The sequence below is a fragment of the Phascolarctos cinereus genome, unplaced genomic scaffold (assembly GCF_003287225.1).
Source record: "Phascolarctos cinereus isolate Bilbo 61053 unplaced genomic scaffold, phaCin_HiC Scaffold_726;HRSCAF=1367, whole genome shotgun sequence".
Taxonomy (NCBI): domain Eukaryota; kingdom Metazoa; phylum Chordata; class Mammalia; order Diprotodontia; family Phascolarctidae; genus Phascolarctos; species Phascolarctos cinereus.
The window spans coordinates 316924684-316934382 of record NW_027556098.1 but is presented as its reverse complement, the minus strand read 5'-3'; the positions used below and the strand labels follow the sequence as shown (position 1 = coordinate 316934382).

General features: G+C 40.5%; 1 pseudogene; it reads right to left on the bottom strand.

Annotated features, from left to right (window-relative positions):
• Positions 1-6531: 6531 nt before the first annotated feature.
• On the bottom strand, positions 6532-7691 carry LOC144458211 (thymosin beta-4-like; annotated as a pseudogene).
• Between the last annotated feature and the right edge of the window lie 2008 nt (positions 7692-9699).

The window sequence follows — 9699 nt, the reverse complement described above, 5'->3', positions numbered from 1 at the left end:
CTGCCTTTCCCCCTCTCCATCCTCTTCCCTACAATGCCTGCCTTCTTTCACCATCCCCCATCTGCCTCTGTACCCCTTTCACTGCTTGTCTTGCTTCTTTCTGGGATAGTTGCCCCCACATCCTCTGTGGTTATTAAAGCCTCCTTACAGCCCTGTTTCCTGCTGCCATCGTGTTCTTTCCTGGAGAGTACCCAAAGAACTAGGTGTGCCTACACCCTTTTCATAAATTAATAATCAATTCAATGTGAATAATTTCCCAGTTCTGCCTTATCCCTTATCCCTAAAAAGGGATAAAGAACATTTCCCCCCACCTAGAGGTTCTAATAAATTTAGTTGACTCTGTAAAGTTTGTCCTCAGAGAACTCCTCTGGGCGATCAATCAATTTATTTATAAATTCATCTTATAAATGTATTTATATTTATTTATAAACTTATTTATTTATAAATTTATTTATAAATTGATAAATATGAATATTTATTAAGTGCCTACTATGTGCCAGGCACTGTGCTGATACAGAAAGAAGATATAAAAAAAAAGCAAAAGATAATCTCTGCCCTGAAGGAGCTTGCATTATGAGGGAGATAATATGCAAACAAATATATGCAAAGCAAGCTATATACAGGATAAACAGGAAATAATTAACTAAAGGAACTCACTAGAACTAAGAGGAGTTGGAAGAAACTTCCAATAAAAGATGGAATTTTACCACTTCTAGGTCTGTATCCCGAAGAGATCATAAAAACGGGAAAAGGACCCACATGTACAAAAATATTCATAGCAGCTCTTTCTGTGGTGGCAAAGAATTGGAAATTGAGAGGATGCCCATCCATTGGGGAATGGCTGAACAAGTTGTGGTTTATGAATGTAACAGAATACTATTGTGCTATAAAAAGTAAGAAAAGAGGGAGCAGCTAGATGATAGCTAGGTGGAGCAGTGGATAGAGCACTGGTCCTGAAATCAGGAGGACTTAAGTTCAAATCCCACCTCAGACCAAACACTTGACACTTACTAACTGTGTGACCCTGGGGAAGTCACTCAACCCCGATTGCCTTTAAAAAAAAAAACAAAATAAGAAAAGAGCAAGCAGACTTCAGAAAAACCTGGAAAGACTTAAATGAACTGATGCTGAGTGAAATGAGCAGAACTAGGATTGTACATAGTAAGAGCCACACTGTGCAACGACTGACTTTGATAGTTTTTTCTCAGTAATGATCTAATGATCTAAGACAACTCCAAAAACTCACAATGGAAAAAGATATCCACATCCAGAGAAAGAACTATGGAATCTGAATGCAGATGGAAGCACACTGTTTGTTCTCCTTTTCTTTTGTTGTTTTGATTCTTCTTTCTCATGGTTCCTCTCATTGGTTCTAATTCTTCTTTACATCATGACTAATGTGAAAATATGCTTAATATAAACGTATAAGTAAAACCTATATCAAATTGCACACCATCTTGGGAAGGGGGAGGAGATGGAGGGGGGAGAAAATTTAATACTTAAAATCTTATGGAAGTAAATCTTGAAAACCCAAAATAAATAAATAAATAAATTGTTTTTAAAAAGTGGGACTTTAGTTGGATCTTAAAGGAAGACATCAGGAGGTCAGTAGTAGGCTATGGAAATCAACTGTGAAAAGTGTCTCACTTTTGACTCCACTGACTATGTCCTCAGGAACCATTGTTCTTGGGACTCCTCCCTTGGTTTTCTGTTTGAACTTCTGCAACCAGGCCAGCTCCCTAATCATCTGCCTACGGTCTAATAGCTCAGGGCAGGGAGTCATACTCCTCCCTGAAGAAGTGATAGGGTAAGCTTGGAGCTTTCTCATCACCAGTGAAAGTTCCTAAATCTCTACCCCAAGTCTGCTCTCCTCAGCAGGATCTCCTGGATCTCAGCAGGAACTAGAATCTATAGAGTGTGGATATTTGCTTTAGGACCTGTCAGTTCCTGCTCCCATCCAGGGAGATCCCTTTGGGAAGAGTCAAGACAGTGGCATGAGAGTCAGCCTTTTTGCTAGATCTCCCAAAACATAACAACCTGAAAAATGCCAAACTGAATTCTGATCTGGAAAGCCAAGAAAGAGTTGCAGTGAGTCATTCCCCCCCCCCCCAAATCAAGGCAGCTTAGGAGGACAGAAAGACACTAATGTAGACATTAGTATGGGAACTGGCCAGGAGTACAGTGCAGCAGCATCATAACAGGCAAAGGAGGAAGCAAGTTGTGCTGGCAGTATCAGGGAGCAGCCCAGTGCCCACAAACTAAGTAAACTGACAACCTGGACAGAAAGAGATCCCAGGGGACCCCTGTACTAGAACTTGGTGCAGTAACAGGTACCACCTGGCAACTCTGCTGCCCATTACCCAGACCTTTCCCTGGATTCAACCACTTTGGAAATGCCAAAAATTTACAAGCCCCCGGATTAAGCCCCGCAGAGGTGAGCAGAGCTCAACACAACATAAAATCCAACATAAAGTCAACAAGTATGCAAGGGAAAAAAGCAAACCAAAAAAGAACCTGATCATAAAAGGCTACTGTGGTGACCAGGAAGCTCAAGATAAAATTAGAAGACAATGACAAAAAAAATGCAAATTAGACACATGCCCAACAAGAATTCCTAGAAAAATTAAAGAAAGAGATAAAAAGAACAGAAAGATTTCTTCACAAGTGCTTGTGAGGTGACTGTCTCCATTAGCAGTTCCCTAATCTTCATATGGCAATATGTCTGATAATTGGAGCAGGATATGGAGAAAGACTTGATAACTACTGTATTCATCAGAAATCTACCAAATTGGGGCAGCTAGGTGGTGCAGTGGATAGAGCACTGGCCCTGGATTCAGGAGGACCTGGATTCAAATCTGGCCTCAGACAGATAACTTACTAGCTATGTGACCCTGGGCAAGTCACTTAACCCCATTGCCTGGCCAAAAAAAAAAAAAAAAGAAAAGAAAAGAAAAGAAATCCACCAAATTGAAGGGACATAGACTGTTCATGGCTGGGACTTTTCATGCCTTTTGGTGACCAGGAAGTTGCATAGTGGAAGCCACTCAGTCTGGTCCCAGACATCTCTGTCTCCTTTTAAGGCAAATTAATCCCTAAGGATTAAGGAAGAAGAAAGGGCTTGGACATTCACATTGGGTGGAGTGAAAGAAGTTAGGGTCATAGGAACACTGTAATTAGTCCTATCACATTTTCTCAAAGACAGCCTCAAAATTAGAAGGCTTCATCCCCATAAATCTTGTTAGCAAAGTGTTAACCTTGTCAAAGGATTAACATTTCATTAAGGAGACTCAAAAAGCTCCACCAATTTCAATAGAATCTCAATCTCATGTAGAATGTTTAATAAGAACAGTACTGAGTGCTATGGGGGAGTTGACTTTTGCAGGAAGGTGAGATCCTTTCTGCCTGGAGATAATCAGGGAAGGCTTCTGGAAGGAGGCAGTAGCTAAGTGGAAGTTTAAGAGAATTAAAGGAACCATGTTCATTATTTCCAGATCTTTGAAGGGCTGTCATGTGGAAGAGTCATTAGACATAATTCTGCTCACTCTCAGAGGGTAGAATTAAGAGCAATGGGCAAAAGTTGAAGAGAGGCAGATTTTAAGCTCCTAAGAGAGGAAAAACTTCCAAACCCTTGGTTCCTTCCAGAAGTGGAATGGTCTGCCTTGGTAAGCAGTAAATCCCCCTTCCCTGTGTCAGGGGTAGGGAACCTGTGGCCCTCTATGTCCTCAAGTGTGGCCCCATAGGGCCCCCAGACTGCAGGTTCCCCATCCCTGCTAGGTCTTCAAGTGGAGGCTTGTCAGGTATGTTGTAGAGGGGATTACTGTTCAGGTTTTCAGATGCCCTGAGAGGATACTCCCTGTGCGTGACCAAACATTGTAAAGTCACTGAGGTACATTTTTGTTGAGGTACTGGAACCTCCTGGCATTTCATTTGGCTCAATAACTATTTGTTGAATCACTGGTATGTCAAGTGTATTGACTGGATGCCAATGCCATAACTGAGGAAGCAGTCTGGTTTGGGTGCCCCATGGGGCATTTGAGGAGGAGAGGAGGACTGTGAGATAGGGCTGCAGAAAACTGCAGAGTTGGATCCAAACTGCTGGGCCTGGAATATCAGGATAAGCAGGTTGTAACTTATCCTAGGGGCAGTGGCTGGGAGGATATTGAGCCACCAACAGATGCAGAGATATAGAACAAGTTTAGGGGAAAAGATGCTGGATTCATCTCTGGACATAGTGGATTTCAGCCGCCAAGTGAATATTTAAGTGGAGATGTCCAACAGGTAGCTGGAAAATGTTGATTCATAGGCTAGTAGGGTCATAGATTTGGACCTTAGAAGACATTGAGTCCAACCTCATTTTACAAATGAGCAAATTGAGGTAGAGAGGTTAAATGACTTGGCCAGAGTTACAGAAGCTAGATTTTTTTTTCTAATTTCCTTTTTTATGAAATTGACAAACATCAATACAAACATTTCCTATACAAAAAAAGAAAGAAAGAAAAAGAGTATTGTATATGACACCATGAATTTCTATTATTAGCAGTTTGTCTTTCTAAAAAGTATACATTGCATTTCACAAGGTTGTTCCAACATGGTCCTGCCTGTCTGTATCCCTGTCCCAACTTCCTTCTATTCTTTTGTGTGTTTTTAAATATTACACCGAAAAGGCTTTTCTTTTTGGTATCACTGTCAACCACCTCACCTCCCAATTCCCAACTTAACTTTAATTCGTACCCGACCAAAAAAAAAAAAAAGTAAAGCCCTCTTTCGTAACAAACAAGTAAGTGGAGAGAAGGAGCCAGTGAAAAAGGGCCAGGACGGTGGCCACTAAGAAGTGGGTTTGCAGAGAGCCGTTCCTGCAGTTAGTGAAGACAGAAACCCAAGGTCTGGGGCTTCTAAAAGGAGAGGAGAGATTGGATAGCTACGTCGGCGAGGTTCCGGAGCTTGCACGGGGAAAGAGAGAGGAGAGGCGAAGAGAAGGGGCGTCTCCTCTCCGCAGCTGGCAGAACAGCCTCTTCTGGAAGCGGTGGGACTGAGGCAGCTGGGAGGGATAAGGAGGGTGTGAATCAGCTCTGCCACTCAGGGTGTGGGGGTGAAAGGAGGGGAGGAAGCGTGGCGAAGGGGCGCACCTGGGGCTGCGTCAAGAGGCCAACCTTGGGGGCGGGGCTGAGGGAGATAAGGGCTAGGACATTGGCTGTAGTATTAGGGTCCGGGAAGGAAGGCTGTAAATTTGAAGTAAAAGTGGGCGGAGCTGAGAATTCGTGCCTCCGGAAAGGTGTAAAAAGAAGATGTGGGGGCAGATTACTAAGGGTTTTCAAAGCCAAATTGAGAGTTTGATCTTGGATTCTTTGTATATTTTGCTGCCCAGTTGGCTTCCCAGCTTTTCCCTGAAATCTGTTTTTCGGCTCTTACCTTGGGTGTATTTGCAGTGCCGGACTCACATTCCTGAAATGCATCCTGAAATCCTCCTTTCTGCATTTTGCAATCCTTAGCTTCCCGGAAGGCTTCTGTGCCAACGCTTGTTAGGACAAGCTTTCTGGTATTCCCACCTTGGACTCACTCCTTAAATTATCTTACGATTGTTTATCTACGGTTACTCAGCTTGGTCTTTGTGTCCCCAGTGCCCAGCTCGGGGTCTGGTGTATCACATGCACCTAATAAATATTTATTGAATTTGAATTGAAGAAATCACTTGGGAAGTAAATACTGAAGATTCCGAGGGAGTGGTAGGGATGGAGGATGGAATGAGGATCTGAAGAGTAGAAACGGATGGAGGTCAGAGACTTGGAGGAATTAACCTTGGTAGTGACTTTTATAACCTGAATCTCCAGAATCTTGAACTCTAAAATTTCTCCCTCTAGTCACCACCTCTCAACCTTTGAGCTCTCCTGCACCCTCACTCTTCACACTGTTCTCCCTCCTACTTCTCCACCTCTCCCTATTCTCCCAGGCCATCAGTACCCACCTCATCTGTCTCAAACCTTTCCTAGTTTTGACACAACCCCAAACTCACTCCGGTCCTCTTCCCCCCAGTCAGATAACCTCACTTCCTATTTTTCTGTGAGTCATCAGTAGCAGTTTAATTTTAGATTATAATTTCCCCAAAGACCTGGTCTGAATCGTGTTTCAGCTTTGTATCCCCAATGCCAGGCATAAGGTTTTGTACGTAATACGGGTTTAGGAAAGATTTTTTTTGTTGTTGGAGCACTGGACTTGAATTTAGAAGATTTGGCTCCAAAACACAAATCAGGTGCTACCTCTTGCAGGAGGCTTTCCTAAAGCTAGCTTCTTTTTAATGTCCCCCTCCCGCTACTTTGAAATTTCTTTAGTGTGTGTGTGTGTGTGTATACATATATATGTATATACTTATTTTTGTATTTTCTCTTCCCCCTACCCCCACACCACAAACAGTATGTAAAGTCTTTGAGGTCAGGGACTATTTAGTTTTTCTCTTTGGATTGCGGATAGCCCGAATAGTGCCTGGCACATAGAATAAGACCCAATAAGTCATCAATGCTAGAATTTATATAGAGCTTTTTTTTTCAGGTTTTAAAACTTTTTATTTGCATGTTTAAAAAATTGTGCATCGCAATAATTAAAATAATTTGAACAAAAAAAATGGCACTCTGATTAACTGCATTTTACAGCTTGCCAGGACCTCGGTACAGCTTCGCATTTTACTGTTAACTAGATTTACTGTAGTCCCACCCGGGTTCTTCTTTTCACTAACATGCAAGCTCTTTTAAAAGAAAATTTTTTTAATGCCACCAGGACCCAAACTAGCCAGGACAGGCAGATGGAAAGAGGAAGCCAGCTAGGCCTTCATTCAATTCAATTCCAGTAGTTCTTTATTTTTTTGATGTTGAAAGAGGCAGCACAGTCATTTAAACTTTATCCAACCTCTTTGCATCTTACAAAGTTAAACAAGTAAAAGAAGTAAAATTAAGAAGACAGTGTTTGTGGAATGTGCAGTGCATATTGGCAGGGCAGATTTCATTACAATTCACCTGCTTGCTTCTCCTGTTCAATCATTTCTTTTGAAGGCAGTGGGTTTTTCTCTTGTGTTTCTGTCTTCTTCAATTTAGACATTGAATTTCTGAATCTCAGCCATATCTGGTTTGTCAGACATTTTTGCAGATTAAGCACTGGTGGGCCAGGCTCACCAGTAAGTCAGATCTCCAAGGTGGCAGCTCCGGACTGTTATATAGAGCTTTAAGGTTTGCAAAGTATTTTACGTGTTTTCATGTTTCAGTTTTCACAACTCTGTGGCAGAGGTGATGTTATCTCCATTTTAGAGGTGAGGAGAGGAAGGCTTAGACAGTGTCATGTGTCTAAGTGTCTAAGATAGGATTTTGAACTCAGGTCTATCCACTATACCACAGCTAGTCTGTTAAATTTGGTCCTATTTCCAACAATTACTAATCATATGGCCACTTTTTTTTTTTACTAGGTTGAAGCATGGAAGGGAAAAGAGAATAAAACAGAGATTAACTGTTTCATGGACTTTCAGATGAGGTCACTGATATTATAAGTTACTCAACCATTTTACTTTGTTACAAGAGACCTCTCTCAAAGTAGGAATAATCCATAAATGTTTGTGATGTACAACATGACTAATATGTAAATATGTTTTGCATGCTTGCAACATATATAACCTATATCAAATTGCTTACCATGGGGGGGGGAGAGGGAGAGAATTTAGAATTCAAAATTTTTAACAAGAATGTTAAAAATTGTTTTTACATGTAATTGGAAAAAATAATTAAAAATTCAAAAAAATTAAAGTGTGTGTGATGTAAAAACAAGACAAAACACATCAATAAAGCAGAGAGAGACAGAGGAAATTAAAATGAGCTGGAGGTGAGGAAGTCTTTAAGGACAAGATTGTATTTGAGACCCTTACTGTTCCTCAAACAAGATACTTTATTTCCCATCTGTGGGCATTTTCACTGGCTCTCCCTCATACCTCAAATTCTCTCCCTCTTCATCTCCACATTCTGATTTCCCTGGCTTCCTTTAAGTTCCAGCTAAAATCCTATTTTTCTCAGGTGCAATTGGGGGGGCATTGAGTAAAAATAAGGGGGCAGTGGAAGCATAAGGAAAGAAAAGATAAGAAAATTTTGAAAAACTATTCGTACATGTTTCATCTGTTGTATAACAGAGTTTAAGTTGTAATGATTACATTTTTTTCAAATAAACACAAAATGCAAATTATAACCAATCAGTGGTCAAGTCCAATGACAGGTCTTAACAGGTAAGTGTTGGCAGAAGAAGGTGTTTTGAACTGTCTAGCATGCATGGGCAGAAATACGTGTGTGTAATGACTTGTTTACAGTATGATACTATAGGGTTACATGATGCAATATTGCATCATCAAAATTTCAGTGCAGGTTAAAAATCACAAATTTTCAATAAATCATTAAATTTAAGATTTTTTTTGAAATGACACAAATTTCAAAAAACCATTAAAGAGTTAAAGAAAGTAGATTTCCAGGGGGGTGCTGAGTAATTTTTTTTTAAAGGGGGCAGTAGGCCAAATAAGTTTGGGAACCTCTGAGTTAGGACTTTGATTAATTCAACAACTATCTGTTGATCACTCATTGTTCAGTGCTGGGAAAGTACATGGTTTAATTGAGACACACTTCTGCCCAGTCTAGTAGGGAAATATGACACATGCACAAGTAATTATAATACAAAATTAATATATGATGAGAATGACAAAACTAAATGTAATGTGAAGTACCAGGGGAAAGGTCATTTCCACCCAGGGAATTCAGAGAAGGCTTTTAGAGGAGGTAGCTGTTGAGTCAAATCAGTTTAAGGATAAATAGTAATTCAATTCAACAGACACTTACTATGTGACCCTGGGCAAGTCACTTCACCCTGTTTGCCTCAGTTTCCCCATCTGTACAATGAGCTGAAAAAGGAAATGGTAAACCACTCCAGTATCTTTGCCAAAAAAACCCAAACAAACTCAAATGAGGTCAAGAAGAGTTGGACATGAGTGAAAAACGACTGAAGAGCAATAAGAAGGAATTCGATAGGTGAAAGAGAAGGTATTCATAGGGCAGAAGTAGAAGAGTGTGGTGGGGCCTGCATGAGGAATAGAAACTAGTTTAATTTAATTGGAGTATAGAGTATGTGTATATACATAATGATAATTATAATAGTATGTCTCTATAGTACTTCAAGGGTTAAAATATATTTATTCATATAACCCCATGAGGTAGGGAATATAAGTATGGAAATGGGAGCTATTATGATTATTACTTGAGAATAGGGTTAATTTTATAATTACTTCTGGATTGACAGCACTAACATTAGTAGCCACTTAATACATGTTGAGTTGATGTTAAATTGATGTCAAATCACGGAATCATTAATCCATGGTTGTCTGGCTGATCTAGTATGAAAAGCAAGTTAGGCCTTCTCCTGAGCAGACCACATTTGGACCATTGTATTCAGTTCTGGGTGCATTTTAGGCAGGTCATGAACAACCCAGAGTGTGTCTGGCAGAGACCGTTCAGGATGCTAAAAGGACTGGAGACCATGCTATATGAATTGCTGTTGAAGGAAGTAGACACGTTCTCTAGAAAAGGGAAGAGAAAAATAGAATGTTAAAAGAAATCTTGGTTCTGGCCTTGCCCTGGTCAATAAGGCAAAATCAGGAAAAGAACGATAAAAGTATTCTATTAGCACACC